Genomic DNA, 26229 nt, shown 5'->3' on the forward strand with positions numbered 1-26229 from the left:
ACACCCTCCTAGGGACTGTTTTCTTTTTGGGGTTGGTTGCTGTTATTGCTAGACCTTCCTGGCTACAAAAGTCCTGTTCCCCCTTAGATTGCAGCTAACAGGGTTACTATTTCCTGTTACAAAGATATTGTCTAATTTAGGGAAACATAGTGTGATCCAAAAATCTTCATATCCAGTTTTGTAAAATAGAAAACAGAAGGAAACCTACTGGATGAAATCAGCAGGATAAATCAATTATAACTCAGATCAGTGGGAATTAGATTTAATTCCCTCTCATGGTAAACATGGAAAGAATCAATATAATTTGAATAGTATTTTATAATGGCTGAGAATCTTGCAATAGGGTAATGAAATTAGATTTTTTTTTAAAGCTGAGCAATAACAGAACTGTTAAAATTAGATCCTGAAACTAAACCAGAGATAAAAAGATAAACTTTCAAAATTAACTTCTATTAAATGAGAGAGAGATGGGATTAGGCAGGACCCCCTGAATACCCATGTAAAGCTAAAAATCCAAAAAGTTCAACATTAAGAAATTGGGGTAAATATGTTTGTAATAGGAAATCTTTGTAGAAGCCAGTTATTCAGTGCGGGAGGATCCCACTAATAGGTTTCAGGTAAGATTAGCAAAATGTTAAGAGTTTATTTTTAGCACAGACTGGCTTCCTGCAAAAAGGAAGCAGGCAAGAGATCTGCTGGTAGGGCAACTAGAACAGCTCTTACAGCCAGACCAACTAGGGCAGATGAACCTCCGCAAAGAATAAAATAATATACTGCTATATCCAGCCTCAGTTAGTAGTTTGCTAAGTTCCATAGGGCTTTTGTCCTTGAAAGTAATACCACTGATTAAATAGAGTAAAAGAAGAATGAGTACAGTATTAAATCAAAGTAAATATTAGATCTGATCAAATTCTTTGTTGTGGATTATGTTACAAATTTAGCCTTTTTTTCGCAATGAAAATCATTTGTACATTAATCTAAATGTTTGAGAATGTACTGATTATTTGTAGGTACTCACCAAATAGCTTGTCCCAACAAAATAATTGTTGTTAGTGGTGTGATTGGTTACCTACATCTAATATTGCATCTACTCTCAAGTTGGAATCTGAAAGGTTTAAACAAGTGAATGACAGACAAGTAAAAGGTAAGATTTTAGCATGACTTTTTTGGATAATGGTTATTACTTATGTACTCATACCTATTAATTTTTCAGGATTTATAAACATCTTTACAGCTACTGAACAGTTGTCTAAATATTAATGCATGATAAATATTATGGCCCCATAATATAACTGGATTTCAGCAATCTCAGTGTTTTCATTAATGAGAATAGTCTTGGCAAAGTATATGGGGACTGGCATTTGAAGATGAGTTAAAGAGTTATAGTTTAACTCATGGTTGCAATTGGGACAATGAAAGGAACATGATGGGTTTGACTTCTAATATCCTTCAACTAAAACAACTTTGATATTTAAGTCTATACATAATTTTCACAATACATATCAAATAACAGTACCGTTATGGTGATGTTGCTGTAATGGTCCAGGAAACATGCTAGAGGCAAGAATTCTTGTGGGTGATATCTTTTTTGGACCAACTGCATGGTTGGGATAGACATAGGAAAGCCTTTGGGTATCACAGTACCCTTCCTCAATGAATGAGGTATGATTTATTTGCCACAGAACTAGCATTTAATGAAGTGATTGCTCAACTGGTAAATCAATCAGAAGCTTTATCTTCAAGTTCACTTGAAAACATAATGGAAATAAAGGGATGGAAACACCAGTGAAAAGTGAAGGCTGTGGCAATATTTTAAAAGGGTGTATCATGGGGTTTTTAGATTGATATTGATCCTGGAAAGGCTGATACAGAACATAATCAGTAAAGAATTATAAGATGATAATATAATTATACTGATAAAATTGTTTTGTATGGAAGGAAAATTACATTCAACAAACAATATCTTTTTTTATTGTAATTTCAAGTTTGTGATAAATTTACTTACTATATGGCCAGTATATTCCTAGTTCAACTAGATTTACAAGATGTATGGATTGATTAAAAAATCTGATATTTTTGAGGAAAACTGTTCCAAAGAAGATGAAATCTTGCATTTTTACTTTTTCATTTTTAAATGCATTATTTTATTATTTTATGTACTATAATTTATAGTACTATAATATAGATGGCAGAGCAAAAAGTCCTTTTAAATATAAAATGGAAGGGGTCCACTCTGAAATACTTCAACCTTATCAAATGGTGTATTTAGATTTTTGGTGGAAAAAAAATCATTAAAATTTGCATACTATGTGGAACACCTCACTTTTCTCAATGCACTGGAAAGTGTGTGGCTGTCAAATGTATGACTAGCTCTTATGCTTAGCCTTGGTAAGGTATTTGACTTAGCCCCCAGTGGCAATTCTGATTATAAAAAAAAAAAAAAAAGTATATAAAATCAACGGAGCCCTATCAGAAGGTTGCTGGTTCTTTTAAGTAAAGTAGTTCTAGCTCCCACAAGATGGAGAATATGTATGCCAGCAGGGTAGAGTGGCATCTGTGACCTATAAATGAAGATAGAATGGGCTGCTTGCTTTTTAGAAGTTCCCTGGACCAATCTACATGCCATCCACATGAAATGGGTTTGAAAAAGACAAGTGTAATCTTGCAATATATCATGTGAGACATTCTCAGCTATGGCTATGATGTAATCTTACAATATATCATATGAGACATTCTCAGATATGGGATGTTTCATCCTTAGGGAAAATGAACTCAATTGCAACAAGTGCTGTAAGATTATTATGGGGATAGCAAACTTATGAGGGGAGTAAAAAAATACTTTGGTTTAGTTAGCTTATTAAAAGGAAAGCTGAGAGCAGACTTACTGGCTAGAAATACAAAGTGGGGTAAACACCAGGGAGGCAATAGAACTATTTAAGAAGGTAAAGGAAAATGTTGGCCCAAGAACTTCTAAGTTCAGCATGAACTTTGACGGTTTCTAACTGTTGATGTTTTGGGACAGCCTTCCAAAGGGGCAGGGGGTGATTTACTTCACATGGTTCTATTGAAAAGCAAAAGACTGGACTTTGTGAATCAGTTCTGTGATCCATATATTGGGTTTAGTAATGAATACCATGTTACTCAAAGAATGAACTCTAGGAACTGCAATGGATAAGCAAACTATAAACATGTTGTATCTGGTGAGAATTGATTTGCACCTCATGGATTCAGAAAGGAATCCTGTTAACTTCAGTTATACAAATTATTGTTCAGTCTTGTGTTAGTCACATAAACCAAACTGTATTCCTAGTATGCTAGGAAGTGTGTGCAGTAGGGCTGCTTTATTTTCCAACAATTGGTCCTAGTCAAAATATGATTTCTGACTAAGTGGAAGAGACTCTTTTGCGGGAAAAAATGTGTGTTCCTCCATAATAAATGTGCCTATGAGGTCTGGAGATCCTTGGCTTTAGTTTAATTAGGACCAATTAATTGTTAAAATGATAATGAAACAAGGGATTTAACTAGCAACTGAGCAGTAGGATTATTTCTAACATAGAATGGCTAGGTAGTAAAAAGAAGTAGAGCTGAGTGGACTGGCATCATTATAGGGTTTAACTGACCATTATGCATTCTGTCTTTGGACAGTCAGTCCATGATATTGTTCTGGAATGAATTGTTGACTGGGTTCAAGAAGATACATGTATCTAAATTACCCCAGCTAAGCTGATTCCTTAGCTTCCTTTAATACAGTATTCTTTTTCAGTTAAATATGTTAATTCTTCACTCCTTATGCTGTTTCTTACTTTACTCAGGCAAATAGTCCCACTTACTGCAGGCTTAGGCACTTATTTACATGTTCCAATATTGCTTTTAATATCTGCATACCAGACGTAGTAAATGAGTTGTATTAATGTAATTTTAAGATTGATTTTTTCTGTGCCTCTTAACACTTCCTTTTCTTAGCTTGCTGAGTACATGCTTAAATATATTCACAGCATATAGCACAAGGTACTAGATTCTACTTTCACCTAGACTGATATGAGAAAATTCACTGACTAGAACACTTCAACACATTTTTTAAATAAAGTTTCATTGTAGCAATTGTTTATCTAGAGTTCAAAAATATACAGTTTGATAATATTTACTTAACCCAGTGAAAGGAGCTCGCTGGAGTTTGGTTTCAAGTGATCACTGCTGGGATAGGATTTCGGTTCCATCAGCTAGCAATGATTGGGATGGGGTAGAGTTGTGGGATGAGGGGAGCCAACCTGTTATACAACACTTCTTTCTCCACAAGTTCGTGGAATTAGCAGTTTCATTGAACCTGCTATGACTTACAGCTTGTCTATTTATCAAACTATTAGAAATCATAGAAATGATAGAAAAGGGGTGTTAGAAGGGACCTCCAGCGGTTAATCAATCCAACCTCCTGCCTGAGGTAGGATCATCCCTATCCAAACCATCCTATACAAATTCATTGTCTAACCTGTTAGTAAAACTACATAGTCAACCCTGACACAAACACAAAACATAACACCCTAACCTGCCACAGGTAAAACAAAGGGATCACAGCAGTCATCCTGCTGCTGGAAAGGTTGTTAAAACACACTCAAGTACCAATGAAGTGGGTCATGCCCCCTGCTACATAGGAAGGCAAAACACCCACAGACCATGTGAATCTGGCCATGGCATAAAATTCTTTCCTTACCCTTGCAGACATGGTGATTGGTCCGATCCTGAGCATAGGGGCAAGATCCTATGGCCAGAAATCTCCAGGTTCCAGTCACAGCAGAAGCACTGGCACACCCCAGTCAAAGTCCCGAGCCTTCACTGCAGTCAACACCCAATGCTTCTGAGGAAGGCAATAAATAAATAAATAAATAAGCCAAAAAACAAGCAAATAAAAAAAAAAAAATCCTAATGCATGTAGTAACACAAGGGGGGAAAAAACCTTGTTCTCATGTGGCAGTGTGGCAGCCAACAAAGCCAAGAAGCATAGGAAATAACCTTACCAGAACATAGGCATAACCACTCCAAAATCATCCCCAACCAATGAATATCCAAGTACTTCTTTACACCTCCAGTGATGAAAATGTCACAACTTTCCTAGATAGTCAGTTCCACTGTCTTACTGTTCTAATAGTGAAGAATCTTTTCCTGATATCCAATCTAAACCTGCTTTGTTGCAGCTTCTTCTTTATGGCAGCTCTTTAGATATTTGAGGACTGCTATCATGTCCCCTCTTAAGCACCTTTTTCACAAGGTGAACATGCCTACCTCCTTCAGCCTCTCCATGTATGACTTGCCTCACAAGCCCTTTATCATTTTTGTCACCCATCTCTGGACCCTATTTAACTTCTGCACTACCTTTTTAAAATGTGGAATGCAAAACTGTATACAATACCCTAGGTGAAGCTTACCCAGTGCCAAGAAGAAAGGCACTATCATCTCCTATGTCTTGCACCTAACACTTTTATTGATTTATCCCAAAACTGCACTTTCCCTATGTGTATCTACATCACAATGCAGGCTTATATTAAGTCATGATCTGCCAAGACTCCCAGATCCCTCTCCCTAGTGCTGCCATCCAGTTAAGTATCACCAATTTGATTAGTCTTCCTGAAGCCTACCTTAATTTTGTCAATAATAATGCTCCAGCCCAGGTTTGCAATCTGTCAGGATGCTTCTGAATTCTCCTTCTGTCCTCCAGTGTGTTCTCAGTCCTTCCCAGTTTTGTTCTGTCTGCATATTCTAACATCCAGATAATTAATAAACATGTCAAACAGTACCGGGCCCAGCACAGATCCCTATGGCACTCCACTTGAAAGCTCCTGCCATTCTATAATTATCCTTTGTTTGCATGTAAGATGCCTGTCCATCTTACAGTAGTTTTGTCCAACTGACATTTCTCCAATTTATTTACGAGATGCTCATGTGGTATCTTGTCAAAAGCCTGGGTGAAGTCCAGATGCACTATATCCACAGCCTTCCCTTTATCCACCCATGTAGTTATTTTGTCAAAAATGAAGATCATATTTGATTGGCATCATTTATTTTTAGTTAATCCATGCTGGCTGCTTGTGGCCAGCTTTTCCTCCTCCAGATCCTTGCAAATGGATTTCCTTAGGATATGCTCCAGTAACTTTCCAGGTATTGAGGTGAGGTTAACCAGTCTGTAGTTCCCTGGGTCCTTGTTTTTTACCTTTTTTTAAAGAGGGACACAATGTTGACCCTTTTCCAGTCCTCTGGTACCTCACTTGTCTCTCACAACTTCACAAATATTATTTGCAAATATTCAGAGATCTTTTCCTCTAGTTTTTTTTTTTTTTTTTTTTGGTACCCTGAGACAAGGTTCATCATGGCCTGCTGACTTGAATTCATTTAGACTCATCCAAAAGTTTCTGACTTTCTCTTTTGCTCTTTCCTGGTACGCTTCCTTGGTGACCTGCACACGTGTTTACTGTCTGTTTGCTTTCCTTTTGCATTTAAAGCATCCTAGAAGCTCTTTGTGTAGCCACATTGGTTTCTTACCATGCTTTTTGTGCTTCCATCATGTTGGAACAGAATCTTTTTAGGTTTCCAGTACTGTGCCTGCCCTTTAGAAACTTCTTGTCCTCTTGGGCACCTTTATCTTTCAGTATGTTTTCCCAGGGCACCATGCCTATTAACTCCTTCGGTCTGTTGAAGTCTGCCTTTTTGAAAATCTAGCTTCTGAGTTTGGCTGACCTCTTCTTTCCCCATTGCAGTATCTTGGATTGTATCATATTGTGATTGCTTCCTCCCAAGCTTCCCATCACCTTCACATCCTCCACCCATTCTTCCTTATTAATCAGGACAAAATCCAAGATAGATGATCCCCTTCTTATAGCCTCAATTTTTTGGAACTCTTTGTGGCAGCAGAAGGGCTTCTCTGCTGAGTTAGCTATGTCATTCCCCAAATGACAGAAGCTAAAGTAGCAGAAACCCTCTTCTCAAAATAGTTGTGTACCAATTGCTTGGCAGCATAGTTAAGTCAGCTGAAGGATGGAATCTTGGCATACTCCCTAGCTTGCATTACTGTGCTGGCAAATCTTTTATAGTATAGATCAGTATACAAGCTGGATAAACCCTGAGAAGCAATGGAGGATACAAGGATGAACCTTAAAACCACTAAATTCCCTGTGCAGCCACATAAGACCATATTTGAATCTAGCCACATGTATAAAGCAAGAATCAAATAAGGGTGTATAATTTCATTCTGTTTATCTGAGCAAGAAACATTCCTTTTCCCTAAAAATCCCTGTATCGCTTAAAATGTATGACACAGTTGCTTAATAGCAAAGTTTTACCTGTGGGCAAACTTAGTTAAATTTTGTACTATGAATGCCCCACCAATAGAACTAGCAGAATTGGTGGGTTGGTACTTAACACTAGTGCAGTTTATTGTCTTGGTTATTATTTTGTTCTGTATTTTTTCATGAGATAGTATAACAGAACTGGGCAATTACTCCCAATGAAGAACTCATTAATTTTGCCCTTTTTTACATTTGCCAAATTTTCTTTTCAGTGATTCTCAAATATATTCATTATTCAAACTTAGGTGTGAATTTCTTCAGTGAATAAATCCTGGTCTTCAGATAATTGTTAACAGCTGATTGCACATATAAAAAAGGCAAACTGTTAATCAGTTAAGCCACATGGTGTTACTTCTGACATGGAATTGCAAATTATGACAACTGCACTCTAATAGAAGTAGTCAAATAGTGAAAATCAACCTTCTACCATTCTGCAATATAAAGTTAAGGTTTTGGGGGTTGCTAACTCATGTTTTTATGTCTTCAACTCTTGTGTTTGTGTGTTTATCTTGTAATTTCTTCAATTTATGAAAGTTGATGTTTGGGATAACTACAAACTTAGCTATAATGTATTTTACCTCAAATTACTGAAAAGTACTATCATTTGCAATTCCTTTCTGAACAAAGCTTTTGTCTAAAAATATAGAAAGTACTAATATAGAATGACATGCAGTGAGTATATATTGGCATGCATCACTGCAGAAAAAGGTCAAAAAGCTTATGCTTAAACTGCAGAAGAGTAAACTATGTTGACTGCTGCATTGCAATGCCTTTATACATTCTTGTTCAGTTTTCATGTAAAAATGTGTTATTTATTTCTTTTTAAAGAGTACACATTCTATTCTAAAATTCTCTCTTCTATTCTAGATCCTGTTTATGTTCTCTAATAATATAAGAACAAGTGACATCCAATGAAACTGAAAGACAGCAAATTTTGTTCTTTATTTACACCATGCACATAAACCTACCTGCTACAAAACATAAGAGAGAGAGATTGGGGGTCAAATAAATATTGGTAATATATTTAGTATAGAATGTGTAAGGGAAATAATGTGCTTCAGGGAATACGGTAAACTGACTACTAACTGCCTGCAGCAGTGGTTTGGGAGTAACCTCTCCTATTAGTGGGCAGCTTATGTAATAAATGAGTAGAGATATATGCACAGGTTCTGTGGCCCTGTTCTAGTCAGCTGGAGATTCCCAGACTCTTAGGAGAAGACAGAATTGTTCATTTTTTATTTTAACTTTTTGCATGGCTTTATTCAAAATAAGCAAAATAAGAATATTTGTGTTGAAGCAGACACATCATTATTAGGTGCCACTAGTTATAGCTTCAGTAGAAAAAAACTTCAGGGATTAAATTGGTCTGCAAAAGCAGTGCTGGTTATAGCTCCAGACCAGGCGTGAGAGCAATCTCATCCCAAGAAAAATGGAGACTTGAGGTCTGAGAAGATTTATAGTCAAAGAGACTGCAAATCATTCTCAGGGCTGATCTGGAGGTATGGATGGCCTGGTAACTGTGAAATAATCTCATCATGCCTCATTCTTCTCCACCCTATCCACTCTTTCCTGCTTTCTTCTATTTTGAGACCTGCCCTAACAAGTCCTAATACTCACTTTTTCAGAATCTGTTTCCATGTGGGTGAAATACTATAGCCAGCCTGACTCATAGCAGATCCAGGTTTGTCCCTGAATCAGGTAATACCTGCTCTCCCCTGCACCCTCTCCTGCATCAGAAACATAAGTAGAGAAGGAATAGAAAGGGGATGGGAAGTGTGGAAGGGAAGCATAAGGGGAGGGAAAGTATGGAGCAGAAGCACTATGTGAACAACTCTATTCTATTCTAAGTGAACCCCACTCCAGCAATCTTAGCTTCCTTTACTCCATCACTGATTCCATCCTCAAACCCTCCTCTTTTCCTCATCTCCAGTTCTCTTTCTCCGCACAAAATTTCACCAAACCCTTCCTTGAGAAAACTGACAAAACTTGTAGTCATCTCATGCTTTTTGTCTCCCTTTTTCCTGTCATCTTCATAGATTTCATAGACATTAGGGCTGGAAGGGCCCTCGGAAGATCATCAAGTCAGTCAGCTAGGGCCAAAGGATCACAGCAAGATCAGCATCCAAACATTTCTTAAAAGAGTCCAGAGTAGGTGCTTGCTTCCTCCACTCCTGGAGGGAGTCTATTCAAGGCCTTGGGGGCTTGAACAGTAAAGAAGTTTTTCCTTATGTCCAGCCTAAAATGGTATTGCAGGAGTTTGTGACCGTGGGACCTTGTCATCCCTTGGGCAACTCTGGTGAACAGCCATTCCCCCAGGCCCTGATGTACACCCCTTATATACTTATAGGCTGCCACCAGGTCACCCCTGAGCCTGCGCTTTTCCAGGTGGAAGAGTCCCATGGCTCTCAGCCTCTCATCATGAGGCCTGTTCTCTTGCCCTCTGATTATGCCTGTGGCTCTCCTCTGGACTCTCTCAAGCTTCTTGACATACTTCTTGAATTGTGGATCCCAGAATTGGATGCAGTACTCCAGGTGCGGCCTCACCAAGGCCGAGTACAGCAGAAGGATGACATCCTGAGATTTACTTGAAGCATCTATGGATGCAAGCCAGAATTTTGTTCACTTTACCAGCTGTGACATTGCATTGTGGCTCATGCTCATCTGTTGGTCAGTCATGACCCCCAAGTCCCTTTCAGCTATGGTGCTAGCAAGCGTAAGCTTTTAAGCGTGCTGCGGGTATTTTTTCTCAAGATGGAGTACCTTGCATTTTTCCATATTGAATGACAGCAGGTTTATATCCACCCACTTACTAAGCCTCTCCAGGTCAGCCTGGATCACCAGCTTATCCTCGGGTGTGGAAGCTCTACCCCAAAGTTTAGTGCCATCAGCGAACTTGGCCAGTCCACTTCTGACACCAATGTCCACGTCGTTAATAAAGACATTAAAGAGAACAGGTCCAAGGACACCACTGGTCACGGAGCACCTTGATGATTCACTTCCGTCGACTACCTCTCTCCTGGTGATGAAGCAGCAGGGGCTAGCGTACATGCAGACAAGCCGCGCTGTACCCCATGCCACCTGGCGCTCTGCTTGTTTGCACTCACCTTAGCTCCTACTGCAGCAGTCCCAGGAGCAGCTGACACTAGCTGCCTGACCATGGCTTGGTGCATCCCAGGAGCTGGGGTGAGTGGGACAGGTGGAGCCCAGGCACAGGGGGACAGGTGAAGCACAGTGCAGCCCAGCAGCTGCAGGCAGCTTCCGTCGGCCACTCCTGGGGCTGGTTGCAGCTGGGGTAAGTGGGGCCCTGGCTTCATGGCCCTTTCTCGTCCCCCCACAGACTTACCTGCTTGGATGGGGAAGTGGGGGGGCGCTTATGCCAATTACATAAGAGTTAATTTACCTCGCATATAACAAATTATGGGTCTGAAAATGCTCATCACATAAGAGCAAATTCACATACACAGAACCCGCATAAATCAAGAGAAACCTGTATTCCACTAATCAATCTATTCCTTCTTCTATCATTTTTCTGTATGCTAGCTGCTCCTAGTAAGGTAGCTCTTATTTCACAGCCCTGTACACTATATTTATTATGGCTTAAATCATTGACTCAGGTGAACATTAACTCAGGTGTGGAAATAACTTTCAGGGATGTAGCAGATGCACTCTCAAGATGCTCAGGAAGTCCTGATTTTGTTTTATGAATCTTAAAGAGATGGACATTTAATTCTGGGTGCAGACAAAAGTGACAATTTTTGCCTGATCTGGCCACAGAAAGTGGTCTATAGCCATGACCAAGCACAAGTGTATGGTTGCAGACCACTACAAAAATGGCCAATGGGGTGAAAATCTGAACCTTCATTGCATGAGGGTTGAGATGAAGACATTTCAAAACAGAGCATCTTCTGTAACTTCTGTTTGGGCTGCCTCCCAGCCTCGAGTTGTTTTCAGAATGGGAGGGGGGAAAGGAAGCTGAGGGAGTTTGGTCTGAGGTTTTTTTGCCTGTGCTGGAAGGTAGCAAAGCATTCTCTGTTATAGCAGGGAGCTTCACTCTGCACCCTCTAATGACTACAGGACTAAAGAAACAATATATTTTGAGTGGCTTTTTTGCCCAGTTTTTTGGGTTTTTTAGTATATATTGTATGATCTAGTAAATTCATGCACATTCCAATGAAGTAATACTTATTTTTGCTTCACTCTAAAACTGAGTAATATAGATCTCAGCCCCTAGCTTCTAGTTTCTTTTTACGTGGAAAAAAAAAAGGTGTTGTGTTATATACAAAGATGGACCACACCATCTACAGTGCTGTTGCAAAGATCATCGCTGCCCCTCTTTCTGCATATCTCCTGTGGCTCCTCCTTCCTTATCACCACAATTATAAGCTACTTGCATTCCTTTTAAAGCCCATTTCAGTCCTGCCTATTATCCCATCTTCACTAATACAATGTCAGTTCCTGCCTTCAACTGACCACTGATTCCAGCCTCTGTCTTGTCTTTTTTTTCTTTAATAAGTAGCTTCTTGCTTTCTACTACTGCAGTCTTTCATTCCTATAAGAAGTTTCCAAAAAATATCTGCAGAGCTACTTGCTTATCCCTCATTAAAAGTGTCCTGTGCCGTGATTCCTCCAACAACTTGACAAAGGGATTTCTATTTCTTTCTGTCAAAAGCTGAAATGTGCAGTGAATAAGGCAGGTTATTGCACAAAGAGAGGAAGCTCTTGTAGTCCAGGAAATTTAATGTTTTTATCTGAAGAACTGGATTCTATTCCTGCCTCTACCACAGACTTCTGTGGTATTAGTGCCCTGAACCCTGTTATGTTTTGGAGGTTTATAGCATGTCATGAATGTTTTCTTGTTTTTACTGTACTGATATTATATGTGTGTATGGTCTCATTGAATAGCCAGTATTATCCAGCATCCACTTACTGAATAGATGTATGGTTTATACATCTGTATGGTGTATATCTTTATGCTTTTGGATACAGTTTAGTTAAAGAAAGGGAGTGAGTAGCTGAATCTTTCTTTCTATTGTGGCTCTTGGGCAACAAAAAGAATTGTTACTCCCAGACACAGGCAGAATGTATTGGACCCCAAGGTATTGTTTGCTTGTAATAGGGAAATCAAATCAACTCCTCTATAGTAAAGGCATGTGGGAAGAATTGCCCACCCAGACGAAGAAATGCCAGGTGCTTCAGGCAGATGAATACTTTATCAAGAGTTCTGGTGACTTGGGAATGCTGGTAGGGGGATTAGTTGGAAGGAGTTAGACAGTCAGCTTTTGGCTGGGAAGGATCACAGAGACCCCCGGGGTCAGGGCTGAAAGAAATCAGCAGAAAACATGACTTCTGGTGTTGCTGGCAAGACTCAGGAAGGCTCAAATATAGCAGATGAGAGGGAAAGGAACTCTTCTTGTTCTGTTTTTCTGTCTCCAAATCTGTAGTTAGTTTTGCCTGTATCATACTTTCACCTTATGTAATAAATCTTGTTGTTGTTTGACTCGTTACTGATTGCCTGCGGAAAGAATAACCCTGTCCAAAGAGTGGGGGACCTAAAAATTTCTTCCATAACCTCAAGAGGTGGCCACTTAGGGCTGGCAGAGATTCTCTCACTGCACGGTCCAGAGTGGGGGCAATGGAGCTTGGGTGGGGAGCTACCCTAGGGCAGCCTCAGTCTGTTCCTTGGGGCAAGTAGCAGCACAGCCTAGGGACCCTCACAGTTAGTTTTTTGACAGTTAGTGAAGCCAGACTTTTCACAGGGGGTCCAAAATTGTGTTTTGCTAATTTTCTAGATATCCAATAGAAGTCATCTGGGACTAGATTTGCAAAAGCGCTGAACATTCTTGAAAATTAATTGAAGCCATGTTTGAATGTTAAAAACAGACTGCAGGTCTGGCCACCCTAAATTAGTGGGCATTTCTGACTTAATTTCTCTGTGCCTTAGTTCCATGTCTGCAAAATAATAACAATAATTACCAAGTGATATCTCAGAGATGCTATAGAGTTAAATGCATTTGTACCTGTGAAGAACAATATAAAAACCCATGAATGAATTGATAATTTTGTATTTACATGGTGTGGGTGAAAGAAACTGAAAGAATAATACATACTGTAAAGTCCCATTTCCTGCACCAATATCCATTCATTAAATAAGCAAGGGTCCTGTGGAAAAATAATATGCGATCATGTAATTAAAACTATTATAATGCATACAAACAAGTGGAGCAAATTAAGATTGCATGGGCCATCTGGCATTTTCTTTCTTGAGTGCTTGGCTTTGCAACTCAACATTCTTTTAGCATTTTTTTTTTTTTTGGATATAATTTATATAAATGGCACTTGATCTGCCTTAAGCATATATCTGTAAAAGTGGCACTCAATATGCCTTAAGCTACATACTTTGTCATGCAGAACCATGAATACTGAAGCTTATGATTTAAAAGGAGGATGGTGTAAACTTCCTGATGACACACAAACAAATGACTTTGCAGAGAGACAGATGCTAATGTGCAAGTATTTTGAGTCTGTTCCAAAATGTTGGTAGTAAAATAAATAAATAAATAAATAAATGCTCCAAAAGTATGTACTGAATGTTAGTGAGTGAATTCAATATGTATCTGCACTCCAAAAATAAAATATATGCCACACAGTTGACATGGTTTACAAGGATTATGAATAGTTTTACAGTGCCAATAGTACTTGAAGTCAATCAGTCAAACTGGAGGAGGAGATATTTTCAGGTGTCATGAGTATTAAAAGGAATGCACAGGTGCATGTAGCTCAGTGAGGTTATTTTTTGTAAGCCTACTTCCCTTTATTACTATTACTGCAGTATAAGGTTGGCTGTCATCCATATATCCATTTTAAAACCTGTATATTGATCTAGAAGGAAGGAATGACTTGTAGTTACAGAACTGGTAGTCAGAATATCTGTGTTTCTAGAGATGCCAAAGATTTCCTGGAACATTTTGAGTCAATAACTTGATCTTTCTAGTCTAGACTCCAGTTCCATGTATGCAAAAATAGTGGTAATAATACTTCTCCACCTCCTTAAAAATGTTGTGGACATAAATCCCAAAGAACTGGGAAGGTATACGTGGGAAACACATATTTATCATAAATAGATTTGATACTCATGGATTTTACGTATTAATTTACCAGTTGCAATAAAAATGCTAAGATTTATCCATGTATTATTTTAACTATTTCACTGAAAAGAATGATTTTGATTTGATTGTAATCCCATAAAAGTGGGTAGTTTTTAAATTATTATTACTAAGAACTCTCCAAAAAAATTATAAAGACCTCAGTGAGTTTGTTTCTTCACTGATGAATTAAATGAAAGGTTACATTAAATGGTAAGGTTCTTTTTAGGATGTTTTATACGGGATGATGATTTAACTGAATGTTTCAAGAGGTTATAATGCATCTCTGTTTTGAGAACTTTTAATGGTGTTTTTTGAAGAAAACCTGACTCTGTTTCTGACAAATCTGATGAATTTGTAAAGAACACAAAACAGTACTGATAAAACAGAATTTTGCACCTAATTGGATAGTATGTCATATCATTTAATTAAGAATTCCTGTCTTAAAATTAGTTTAATTCTGGAACAAAATTAGTTGAAGGCTGGAAGAGATGTGTTATAAAGCTGTACAAGCATTGGAAAAGCTACCCTTTTAGCTTACTAACAAGTGTCATGCCCCATTGTTCATCCTTCTCTGTAAAAAATCAAAGGATTTTTTTAGTACGTATATTATACATTAGATTGTGTTTTAAATTAAAATTTACAATAACATTGAGGTTAAAATTTAAAATAACATTGAGGACTAATGGGAAATGTTCATAAAAACTTTTGTAATGATATTTGATAATCTTTATTCTCCTCATTTTTGAAGGCATCTCTAACCTTTAAATTATGGGCTTTGTTAAACCTTATGCTGCAAGCTGCACAAATGTTAATCGATTTATTGTTGTTTGGCTCAGTGGAGAACTCGCACCTTAAGGTGAAAAACCATGTCTGACTGTCCTTGACCTGCACAGCTGTGACTTGCCACTACAGACTTGGTGAGCAGGGCTCCCCCTCCCCCCGCTCAGACCATCTCACTGTCTGCTCTGGACTCCGGAGCTTGCTGTGCCTGATGTGCCCGGGGATGAGGTGCTGTGCCTGGCCCTGCTTTCCCTGATTGAGGTCAGGATGCTGGAACACTTTAACTTGAGTGGAATAGCTGTGGAGAGTGGCCACACTTTAATGGAATGGGAGAGGTACTCCTACCCTGGAGTGATGTAATTTAAAACCAAATAATGAGTGCCTTAAGCCACTTAACTCCTGGATTGGCTGCATGTTAACACCTTTTAAGAGCTATACAAACCTCCTAAAATTACCAGATAACAAGGCCCTATGTTACCTTGAGCTACTTTACCTATATGATGACTAAGAACATATGTGGTTACAGCATGTAACTAATACAATGTAAACAGATTAGTCTGCATTGGGGCATGAGTGAGAGGTATGGGGAAGCATGTGCATATCAGTATTTATACAGAGGGTTAGGGAGGAAGATGAGAAGAGGAATCATTCAAACTAGAAGCTTGGAGCCTTATTTTGTCCCACAAATAACTATTGTTATCTTGTATCCCAAAGGGGAGAGAAACACAGGATCCAGCCCCTTCTTTTTGCATGACATATTACTCTATCCAAGGGGTCAGCAACCCCTGGCACACGTGCCGAGCATGGCAAGCAAGGCCATTTTGCTTGGTATGCCACGGCCAGCCCCAGCTCCAGGAAGCTGCTGCCAGCGACACAGCCCGGGTTGCTCCAAGCAGGGCTTGCAGTGCCCCAGCTGCCTGCTGGGAGTAGCCCGGGATCCCGGCTGGTAGCAGCTCCCCAGAGCCAGGGCAGCTGCAGCCGGGAGGCTCCAAACAGCTGTGCCGGGCTCCAGCACCAGCCCCACACTGGCGCAAACAGGCGCCTCGGAGCAGGTGGTGGGGGCGGGGCCTGAGGCGGCGGGGCCTGAGGCAGCGCAGCCCCATTCTTTTACCCGCTCCTGGCATGGAGGTGATGAGCCTGGCGCAGCTGTTTGTAGCCTCCCAGCTGCAGCCACCCTGGCTCTGGGGAGCTGCTGCCAGCTGGGATCCCAGGCTACTCCCAGCAAGCAGTGGCAAGCCCTGCTGGGAGCAGCCTGGGCTCCAGCAGCTACCCACAGCCAGGGTAGCTGCTGGCAGCCACAGAGCACCGGGCTGGGGGGCAGGGGCTTTGGGTGGGGGGGCAAGGGGCAACAGGGCTGGGGGACAGGGGTTTTGGGTGGGGGGCAAGTGGCAGTAGGGCTGGGGGGCAGAGGCTTTGGGTAGGGGACAAGGGGTACAAGTAGGGTATCCTGCCATGTACCCCTTGTCCTCATTTTGTTTTTCTGCCATGCCGGCACTCCAGCACCTTCCGAGGTAGGCATTATGGTGTTTTTCAGCACTTTGGCCAAAAAACGTTGCCTGCCCCTGCTCTATCCATTTGCAATCTCAAATTCTATCCAGCATTAGAGCTAAGTCATACCATCTCCTCTAAGAGAGAGGGAGAGGGATAGCCAGGAATACAAGAAGTGGTTTAGAAAGCTTCAACAAAGAAGGTAAAGGAGAAGGAAGTAGTTTAGAAAGTGTGTGTGTGGGGGGGGGGGAGATTTTCTTTTAATTTTGTAGAAGTACCTTCAGTGATGAATTTTTCCATTTCTATTTATATCACAGACAAATATCTATCCCCTTTAAAACCATTGATGACTGACATAGTTCACAATCAAAATTCTATTACTCATTACATGCCCAAATGGCAGCTTTCCAGCTGTGAAAATGATATTTTTGGCACCTAGGCACAGTTTGAAATGCTATTACCCATGCAGTGTCCACATGGCTACTAAACAGGCTCAGTGGGCAATAGTGCTCAGGTGTATAACTATATATATCCATACCTGAGCATAAGTCTTGAAAAAAAAACAGAAGGAGAAAGACTCTTCCATGTTTAAGTCCCATTTTGTGAATCGTTAGGGCATGTACCTATAAAGCAGGTTCAGCTTCTATTTAACCAGAAGGATTTTGAACTTGTATCCTTCTGACTTCCTAGCTCAGTACACTAGCCCTACTATCTAAGCCCTTCTCCAGCCCTCCTTCTGGAGTTGAGCTACAGTACTACACTCACTGCACTCTATACATTTTATCTAATGTTTACATTTAATAAACATTAGCTAAAATGTATAGAGTGCAGTGGGGAAGTTTCTATCTCAGCTTAGGGGAGTATTTATCTTACTGAGCCACACACCTTCTAGTATGTTTGCTTTCTTCTGGTCTCACATATCTCCCCTTCTTGTATCTGTACACAGAGCCAGCATCTAACCATGTTCTAAAGAAAGAACTGGGTGATGCTGGGAAATCAGATGGACATAGGTTCACACTCTTCAGAGTGGGGTGAGGGGAAAGGTAGGGAGGAGGGATATAGAGCAAGAAATCTGGTTTCCTGCTTTCTGGGAAAGTACCATAACCCTTCCAGTACAGGGGCTGAAGTATGGAAGTTTTCCCCCTGTTTCCTATTGGTTACTTCAGAAATTAAAAATAAATTAGTTAATGGTTACCTTTTATTTGGATTAGTTTAATACGTGTTCACTTGTTATAAAGTAACTTGATATAGATGTTTTTACAGAAGAACAGGTGAAACAAGCTCATTATGTGAATTGCCCTTTGAAAGGTCTTAAGCTTTGACAAAAAAAAAAAACAACAACAGCCTAAAACCCTGCCACTCATTCCAGGCATCTGTGATAACTGACAGAATGTATGTAAGGGAGCAAGAGGATGGTCACATAACTGTTTTTATATAGGGAAGAGATCTTGCAGGGAAAGAAAAATAAAGGTAAACCAACATTTACCAACCCCCCCCCCCCACCCCCCAAAAGAGAAGAGGGAATAAAAGGGCATTGATGGAACAGAGAAGAGATACTGAGCAAAGTAGCAAAATAAATGGGGGGTGTGGGGGAAGAAGATGCATAGAATAGCAGCAATAATTATGATGGGAACATGTCTAAGCCAGAAACTAAAGTTGCTTTTTAAATATGTGTAACACCCACACACACTTGGGGTTGTGTATGGTGAAAAGTGTGCTTTTGGTTGTTGTAAATGGGGGCGGGGGGTGGTTCTGGGATTGAAAAAGAAGCAGCTTTCCTCCTCCTCATTGCATCCAGACCATTGTCTTAAGTTTCCTTTAAGTACCTGTAAAACCAGTTTATTGACTCTGGAGCAAATGCAGGAGCACTGACCACCTTTGAACTGATTGGTCTCCATTAGCAGTGTTCAAATGATGCTCTTACTTGATAGGGACCCTGTAATTGTCAGAAAAGTTGTTTAAGGCTCAGGCCACCTGGCCTGGGGTCTCTTTTCTCCTGGGGCTGAGAGAGCTGCATTGCTGAATCAGGAGCCAGAAAACCTGTTTCCCATGGGGGGGTCTCCCCCTGCCCCCCCTTCACTGAAGAGGCAAACAAAAGTTATGTGATGGGAAGGCCTCAGGTACAGGGAGAGAGAGTGTGTCTCAGGGCTTGAGACCCCTGTTCTCTCCCTCTTCTTTCCCCTTTTGTTTTCTGGGTTTTGAGTGAGATGACACAATGTGCACGGGGTGGGGGGGCTTTCAAATCCCTGCAGCAAACCCAACTAGCGAGGTTTGGAGCCTGGCAGTTTTGCTGGTGTGCTCTGGGACAGGGCTAAGAGCCTGGCATGTTTTAGTTGCTGTTGCAACTTCTTTTGGTTCCAGCCTAAATGTGTGGCTAAACCTCAGCTGCATGTCTTGCTGGCAGTTTTGACCATGCAAGCCTTGAGTGGGATGTATTAATCTCTGAAGCAGACTAAGCAGGAACTGGGTCCTGGCAGTTACTAGCCTCCTGTGTTGGCAATTGTAGTGTCTCAGCATTGTAGTATAGCTGAGACTACATAGTCCAGGCTGCACTCATAGACCTGGGCCCTTTTTTGCTATTTCACAGCTATTGCATTTCAGCCCACCTGTGTGTGACTGAACCCCAGTCATATGTTTGGCTTCAAATTTGGGCCAGGGTTAAGCCTGGCAGGGTTTAAGCTAGGGTGAGACCGGGTCCTACTTGTTGTTTATCCAGGCCTCAGTGAAGTATAGGCCTGGCCAGCTATTGCAGCTCAGTTCAGGCCTAGCGAGATAGGCTTGTGCTTCCTTTTGTCCCTATTGCAGTTTATGCCCCAACCAAGCAGTGTGGGTGGGCACTAGTTGTAGTTCAGGCCCAAGCCAAAATAGGCCTGGCCCCTTTTTGTTGTTTAATAGCTGTTAGGTCTCAGCATAACAGTGTAGCTGCAGCCAAACAGGCCTGGCGCTCTTTCGTTGTATGTACAGGCCTTGGTGCAGGACAGACCTGAGTCCCCCTTTTATTGTTTTACAGCTGTTATGTCTCAGCATAACTGTGTTACTGAGCCCTGCTGTATGTCTGCTGTCTTGCACATGTTGTTGCTTTTGTAGCCCTTTGTCCTGACCAAGCAGCAAGGTTGGCGCTGTGTGCAATTCAGGCTCTTTTGCTGTTTGGCTGGCTTTTCTTTGGTTTCTCTTGCAGTTTCCTGCACCTTTAGGGTACAATGTGATGATGAAAGCTACAGTTAACCTCTCAAAGCCACCACATGGAAGTGGAAATCAGTGCTACAGCTTCACAGTGGAAAACAAGGGGCCCCTTGCAACATAGAAGGACTAATGCTTCCTGAGGTGCAGTGAACCCATGAAGCAGCTCATAGGTTCACTGTGGTGCAGGCCCCCCTCTCCAGCCTATCGCTGAAGGGCAGGTATAGCTGTGCAGGCCCCCAGAACTACCTGCTGGGGAACCCCCAAGTCCCAAACCGCCTGGGTATGGGTGAAACCTCCCTAAGAAGGAGCCACCTATAGACCTTATTTTGTAGTTTATAGTGTTTTAAAATTATAGTTAGTGTTTTCTTTTTTATTATTATTCTTTGTAATAAATTTGCGTTTTGTGTTTACACTGCTTGTGAGGAAACGGTTGTTGGTCTTATTGGACACCTCAGTGACTCGTTTAGTGTTTCCCAGGTAGTCTGGGTGGGGGCTCGAACCAAGGTAAAATATATTTAGCACCCCAGAATAGAACAGGTGCTCTGCAGAAAGATTACATATGTGTTTTTTAATTTGCATTTTTGGTATGCCTGCATCTTATGTGTGAAAGAAGTTTTAACCACTATGTTTAAAACCTGCACATGCAGTGCACCCTGTTATCCTATCAAACAAGGGCTTGGTAGATGCAACCTATTGTCCACTGTCTGATGGGGCAGGGAAGCAAGATGGAATATAGCAAGTGTCTGGCCTTTTATAGCATACATACAGACTATAATATATATATGTAGTCTCAATTTATTTGAAGAAAGTTTATTTTTATGCTTTTCCCATATGGAAGCTTTCCTTTCTGATCCCTTTTTCTCTCCCAAAAGAAAGAGTACCTTCTGGGTGCATCTACACACGTAATTAATGCAGAGCGATAAACTCTGGTGTTTCTTGTGACAGAGTTTATTGTTCCTGGCATGCTGTTTGCATGTGCACTCAAGACCATAGCACAATGAGCTGGGTTGGAGCAGCTCCAGCTGGCAGGGAGTTGAGAGGGGCAGCCTACCAGCCTCAGGCTGTTCCACCCCAGCTCACTGTGGTGAGAAGAGGCTGGCTGGGGCATGAGGGTGCTTCAGTGTGGGGTTAGCTGGCAGACAGCTTCTACATTGAAGTACCCAAAAGGGTACTTCAATGTAGAAGTAGTAGAAGATAAAGCCAGTTTGTCAGTATCTACATATCTACATAACCATATCTTTAATGGGTTACTTCTTGTTTAGGTAGCAAAGGCAATCCTTAAGTGAATGTAATCTTTTTAATGTGACTTCAGGTGCTGTCATGTAAACACTATTTGTTTATAAATATGTAAAATCCTAAAATTAGTTCTATTCATTGATCTGATCTTGCTTAAATAAGCATGATTAGGTTAATTAGTTAATTGATGGCAACAAAATAGTGAATGTTTCAGTTTGCAGCCTCCTAGTACTTTGTATATTTCTCATTTTTAAAATTGCTTTTCTTAAATAGCTCAATCAATAAATGTAACAGCCTTCCATCCAGGCCATCCTCAGTAATATGCATTTTATTATTTTGAAAATAACTTATTCTAAGGGCCCTGTGTGGAAGAAAGCAAACTTTTTTTTCATGTGCAATACTAAGATTCTCCAATAGATGCCCTAAGAGATCTCTTCTAAACCTAACCACTCAATACTGAAATTGAATAGTCTCAGTTCTGTTTTTTATACCTATAAACATTTTTCCTCCCCCACATATTGAGCGGCATTATGTTTTCAGGTTTCAAAGATATATTGAATAATAAAGTTTAGGGCCAGGATTAGTGCAAAAGCTGTGTGTTTAGAAATCAAATGCTTAGTATCACTTTTTAAGATGAAATGTTAATAGTAATTTTCAATTAATTTTAAGTGTAGTTTATTATTATTTTTAATCAGTTGTTGTTTTATTAACACGAATACTGATAAAGGGATATGTAATGCTATCTTCTTTGAATCACTATTATTTTAAAGGTACTACATACTGACAAAACCAACATTTATTTTACTAGAAATAACAGGTAGACTTACAAGTCTAATGTCATTTCAAGTTTTTGTTTATATATGTTGGCTATTTGGCTATATAAATATACATTGTTCTAGCATCATTATAAAATCTGTTACTTATGCTGCTTTTACACCCTTCCATAAATGCATCTTTTAAGTCGAGTTTTCATCTCTCTCTCTCTCTCTGTTTTCAAGGCTTGTTGGGAATTGGCCTTGATATAGGCCAAGACATTAGGGTCCTGGACTACTATAATTCATTATGTCATATGGGGATTCTCCCATGCCAGATGACTGATATAACCTCTCTCCAGGCTGCAATCTCTTCTATGCCATTGCCTGCCATTCTGCTGTTCAGGATCTCAGGTAAAATAGCCAGAACAAAGTAAATGCAAAATCTCATTGAATTGTACTTACTCTGCAAATATATCTATGGTTTATTATTTAGGCAACAAGCTTTTATAAATTCAAATTATTTAAATCATTAGACCATACAGAAAGCAAATATGTCCATAAGAAGATATGAAGCAAATTCAGGCTTCTGAACTTCATGCTGTGATATAGCTCTATTTTGGATGGTAATGCATTCTTGTTCATGTTAGCTGACTGAAAATTCTCCTATTCTTGTTTGCTTTGAGCTAAATAATGTACCGCACTAGCATGAGCTGCTTCAGAGGGGCAGCTGCTTTTCTTCCAGTGAAGAAAGGAATAAGCTATCTTTGAGAAATGACAGTGAAAAGAGAGGAGAAAAATAACCTTTTAAGGTGATGGTTGGGGCCATATATTCTGAAAGAATATTTATTTAGAGCCAAAATCTATCAGGTTGTTTAAACTGATTGGAGATCAGTCTGCAGGTAATGAGTGGGCAGATATATGGGGGTGTTCAGATTGCACTGACTAGATTTAAGGAATGTTTGTAATTTTGTCAAGGAAGTGTGAATTCATTTTTTTTTTTTTTCAGATTCGTATACTACAAAGAAAGCAGCACATAACTTGGCTAGAACATTATTCATTAAAAGTCAGTATTGTAGTCATTTAAGGACTCATCCAAATGCAGAAATTGATTTTAATGAGCTGTGGATAAGGCCCTCACTTTTGGCCAAGAAAAGTAATGTGATGTGTAACTCTGATCTGAACGGAGTCATGGAGGTCCTTGGAAGTCACTGGACACACTTTTTTAAAATAAAATAAATCTTATGTACTTCTGGGTGACAGAATCTGTCCCTCTAAAAAATTTATTTGTAGCAGTGTGCTAAGATATTGCAGTAACCTGAATGCTGAAATATATACAGAGAAATGACTAAAGTGGACATGAAAATACTAACGATGTAAAAGAGACTTTGGGAAGGAGGAGAAAGGAAATAGCTGTCTATTGAGTATACTTAATCTTTCATATTCTAATTATGCATTCATTTTTCACTCAACTGTTCCATTGATGCTGATGTAAAAGATTCAGGAGAAGGCCCTTAAACACTTGCAGAAGAAAAGTGGACCTAAATCAGTCAGGCTAAAAATGTATCAGTTGTTCACCACAGTATGAGTATGATATAGGCTTGTATGTGATAAACAAGGGAAATGTGTTAGACAGATGCTCTCTGGGTATTTGAACACTTTGATCATATTATCTTGTATTGTCTTCCTTCTATGTATTGAATCTCTGATCTCTTGTCTATCTTGTATGTATTGCTGTACTCAAAACAGTTTAAAAATCACCATCATAAACAAAAAGTTAAAAAGAAAAAGGTAAATACTCTTGCTTTTTTTTTTTTTTAAGGTAGTCATAACAAAGTAGTAAAAAACCCCTAATATCTTGACATTTGCTGCAATTTATCACAACCTCTTCTAACTGAAGCAAGCTTTCTATAACAATACAATAAAAAATAAAAATGCCAAATGTTTTGAATATAACAATTTAAGGTTGGAAAATGAAAACCAGCCAACCAGACAGTTAACATTTGTGCACTTGGACTATTAAATCTAATAAATAATAATGGCTGTTGTAGCACATAGTGTATTACTTTGCATCTGGCAAGATGCTATGGAATAAAATCCAAATTAAACAGTCCTGGAAAAAAAGAAATATGCAATTAACTACCAGCTTTTTCTGCTATCTAAGACCTAATTGCTAAATACAGTTGTACATTCTCCATAAAGTTTTCATGTCTGTAACAGCAAGGTACAAGTAATCAACTGAATGCTTGTACAGTAATACAACCATGACTTAGTGGACTTAAGCATTCAAATGGTAAGCAGTGAGGATACGGTCTACTGCTTCCTAAAATAATTAAGAAAGTATTAATTAATTTACCCACATAAACACTTCTTCCTAAGCCCTACTTTTCCAGAAGGCACAAAATGGAGAACACTACTGTATCAAGTTAACATTGTCTGTTCAACAGGAAACCAGAATCTTAAGTTGCTAATTAAAAATATGCTTATTTTGAAAACAAGTATTGATACATGATGCAAGAGGGTAGTGGTAGGGAGGAGAACCAGAACAAAGTTATAGCTATTATAACTATATCAAAATATTCATAATTAAATAGGATCTTGTATGAGCAGATGTTGCAGGAGGTATCCCAAAAGCAGAGGAACATGATTGAATACAAGTCAAGTAAAATGCAGAATTGACCTTTAGTAATTCATGTGTGTTCTTGCATGCATGTTCCAAACTATGTTTTAGTAGACATGAGATTTATAGAAGACTTCCTTCCTTTCTCACGTCCTTATGACAAGGCACTTAGCAAAATTTGCAGTTTCTTTGGAATCTGACATGGCTGCACTGTGAACACTTCTGTGATGGCCTCAAAGATTTACTGCTGATTCCGTTAGTGGTTCAGGATTTAAACAAACAAAAAATGCTGCATCACTGCTGCTGTCATTTCTATTACTTAGTAGATTTTATGCCTTCCTATTATGGTTATCAATGCAATGTGACTTTCAAATGCACTCTGCTGGGTACTTATTTTGCTGTTGTGTATATGAGTTCATACACGAGTGCAATGTTTGATGCCTTTGGAACAAAACTATGTTTTTGCACTAGATTTTGATCTCTAGCAGTGAAGCACTCGGTACAGTTGCCTTGGAAGGAGGCAGTGTTGGCTGACCACTTCAGTGCCATTCTGCTTTGTGTTGGAAGAAACAGCACTGAAGTGTTTCAATGATCAGCTATTTGCCAGACATGCCTTTATGGTGTATCCATGGATAGATGGGGAAGAATAAGCTTTTTGGCCTTCTGGAGTTTCTCCATAGGAACCTGGAATCCTCTGGAAGTCAGTAAAACTTTGTTTGGTGACATCTTTGTACTAAAAGTAGCTCTATTAAAGGTTATGGATTTGCCCCTTTGGATGAACTAAGTATAAAACCAATAGGACTAACAACATGAACAAAGTTACTTTTGGAGGATCATAGCTTAATTCTTTACTAAACTTAGCCCAGAACCATAGATACAGCTGAGTCTGTCTTACCTTGGCCATGGATGATGTAAAGACAGTTATAATACTTTAGATTGGAACATGCAGTAGGCCCAAAGGCAAAATATAACTTGTGTTTTCAACGTCATTAGGTATCTACTGTCTGTTACCTGTTCTACCACCATAAATTAAGAAATAATAATATTTTATTAAAATTATATTAAATATATAATATGTATGTATGTATATATGTATACATATAATTAAAATTATATCTCTAATTAAAACCTATTCCAAATAAACTTCTGCCATTGTATTCATTTTTTGCTTGAATTCATAGGTAGGGGAATGAAAATCCTACTATTTTTTAGGCATGCTCCTGCTCTCAATTTCTGTTCTTTCGAGGACAGTCAACGTTCTTTTCCAAGCGCTACGTATCATAATGATGACACCCTTCCTACTCAGGTATATGTGTGTGCATGCATTTCTCCATTTATGTGCAAGTCTGTAACATTTAGGTGTGCTGTGAAGAGCCTGCCCTCAGAACTGGGCCATTAAAACTTGATATAGATGACTGGGGAGCACCTTTGCAGAGGCTGAGCACTGCCTCCACATCCCTGAGCTTTCAGCTGGCTAACTCATCAGATAGATGCAGTAGATGCCACATAACTTTCCCCTTGCTTTTCCCAATGCAACCACAACCATTCTCAGCCCAAGTGCCATTTGGAGGGGAATGGGGGGTAACGGCTTCTATTCCATCCAGGAGAACACAGAACAACAGCAGACTCTCCCTGTGTGTGAAGAAGGGAGTTTGTGCCCGAAAGCTTGCAAAGAACAATTTTTCCAACTA

The 26229-nt window shown here is 39.6% G+C and overlaps 1 long non-coding RNA gene across 2 annotated transcripts; it reads left to right on the plus strand.

Moving 5' to 3' along the window:
* On the plus strand, positions 1-25554 carry LOC102572573 (uncharacterized). Of its 2 annotated transcripts, XR_363394.4 has the most exons (4): positions 1-617; positions 1011-1144; positions 22165-22332; positions 22928-25554. It is a non-coding gene; the product is annotated as an uncharacterized LOC102572573 (long non-coding RNA). The 2 variants fall into 2 exon arrangements; XR_009459807.1 differs by having other exon boundaries at positions 1-1144.
* The last annotated feature ends 675 nt before the right edge of the window (positions 25555-26229 follow it).

Source organism: Alligator mississippiensis, chromosome 2, assembly GCF_030867095.1.
Source record: "Alligator mississippiensis isolate rAllMis1 chromosome 2, rAllMis1, whole genome shotgun sequence".
Lineage (NCBI taxonomy): Eukaryota > Metazoa > Chordata > Crocodylia > Alligatoridae > Alligator > Alligator mississippiensis.